This window comes from Lissotriton vulgaris, chromosome 11, assembly GCF_964263255.1.
Source record: "Lissotriton vulgaris chromosome 11, aLisVul1.2, whole genome shotgun sequence".
NCBI classification, from domain to species: Eukaryota; Metazoa; Chordata; class Amphibia; order Caudata; family Salamandridae; genus Lissotriton; species Lissotriton vulgaris.
Window position 1 is genome coordinate 377,356,379 of NC_141699.1, and position 1,990 is coordinate 377,358,368.

At 55.7% G+C, this 1,990-nt stretch overlaps 1 non-coding gene across 1 annotated transcript; it reads right to left on the bottom strand.

The window, feature by feature from the left end:
- Positions 1-443: 443 nt before the first annotated feature.
- On the bottom strand, positions 444-522 carry LOC147679810 (small nucleolar RNA Z195/SNORD33/SNORD32 family). Its single transcript, XR_015302024.1, has one exon. It is a non-coding gene; the product is annotated as a small nucleolar RNA Z195/SNORD33/SNORD32 family (small nucleolar RNA).
- Positions 523-1,990: the final 1,468 nt, after the last annotated feature.

Here is a 1,990-nt window from a genome sequence, read left to right on the forward strand (position 1 = left end):
TAGAAACATTACAAGTGTAGATGCCTGCAGCCTCGGCGTCAGTGGGGTCAATACATGTGTGAATCAGTACACAACACGCCTGACACTAAGTGTCATACACCCACCTCAGACGGGGCTCGGTCAATGCAGGAGCACACGGTGACCTGCCGGAGGAGCCACAGTGACTACAAGGGCTAGGCATCTCTGACACCCGCCGCCGCCTGAGCTGGAGGAGTCCGGACTGTGTACACTGAACTGTCTGGCAGGGGAAATAGTGCAAAAAACGTCCCGTATTTCTGTGGCTACATTGTAACCAGATGGCGCTATGGATAGAATAAAGTACATCTTCTCCTCAGGTCACAACACGGAGAGCGGATGGATGGAGGTAGCTTGCAAGGAAGAAGGAACAAAATAAACAATGCAAATCACCCAGATACTAAGGAGAGAAGCAAGGAAAAGACGGACAAGTCTCAGATGGTAGTGCATGTACAGAATCTCATGGTCGCAAGACTCGAAAACTGACAATATCCCATCACAGACCAGTGCAGTCGCAAGAGATGGACACAGTTTTAAACTTACCAGTATGGCAGAGTTCGCATGGCTGTAAGAAACTGCACTGGCCAACAGCAAACTGCAAAGAACAAATCGCAAATATGTTTATAAAATGTAGAAGACTGACACTCAAGTGTAAATTTGGCAGTTACTGACGCCTCGGCGTCAGTGGGGTCAATACATGTGTGAATCAGTACACAACACGCCTGACACTAAGTGTCATACACCCACTTCAGACGGGGCTCGGTCAATGCAGGAGCACACAGTGACCTGCCGGAGGAGCCACAGTGATTACAAGGGCTAGGCATCTCTGACACCCGCCGCCGCCGCCGCCGCCTCAGCTGGAGGAGTCCGGACCGTGTACACTGAACTGTCTGGCAGGGGAAATAGTGCAAAAAACTTCCCGCATTTCTGTGGCTACATTGTAACCAGACGGCGCTATGGATAGAATAAAGTACATCTTCTCCTCAGGTCACAACACGGAGAGCGGGAGGATGGAGGTAGCTTGCAAGGAAGAAGGAACAAAATAAACAATGCAAATCACCCAGATACTAAGGAGAGAAGCAAGGAAAAGACGGACAAGTCTCAGATGGTAGTGCATGTACAGAATCTCAGAATGGCCCCCGAGCCCTCTCAGGGCTCTAAACAATAACTGGGCATCGGAGCCCTTCGGGGGCTCTACCACAAGAATGCTGGTAACGTTGGAGTCCTTCACGAACTCGAGAACAAGGTGGCCCCCTGAGCCTCGAAAGGCTCTCAGTACCGAACTGCCCCAGAGCCCTCTCAGGCTCTAAACAACAATGGGTGCGAGATCGCACTACGGGGGGAGGGGCGGACACCGACAATGTGTCCCGACGCCCCTCTCCCCTTGCAGGCACTCACCGGGTCCGGCTGCTGCTGGAGGAGAGCTCCCGCTCCTCGGGACTCTCCGGGGCCGCGGAGGGACGTTCTCTTTCCCCGGGGCTCCTCCTGTGCTCGGGAGCCTCGGGACGGTAGGTGCAGGCTGCTTCCTCCTTCCGGCTCTCTCCTCCTCCTCCTGCGATGATGCGGAAGGGGGCTCGGCCGGTTGGGCCAATCCCAGCGCGGCCCGGGCTTGAAGGCGGGCGCTGCTTCCTCCTCTCACTCGGGGCCACGGCGGTGAATACACGGAGCAATGCCGGGTGGGCACCGGCCATAAATCTAAATATTAAGCGAGGTGGGCACTCGCTCGGGGTACCACAACAGCGGCAAGGTCCCTGGCAGAGTGGGCACCTGCCAGCGGACAAAATACTCGAAAATCAGCGAGGTGGCACTCGCTTGGGGCGGACAATGCCAGGTGGGCACCGGCTGGGCACCCAGAGCGCTTGCAGCGCTAGAGCGCCACGAGTGAAATCAAGCGCTCCCAGCGCTAGGCCATGAAAGTGACGCGCTCCCGGCCAAATAAGTAGGCAGATGCCGGACCAGATTCAGGGGCGTTCCC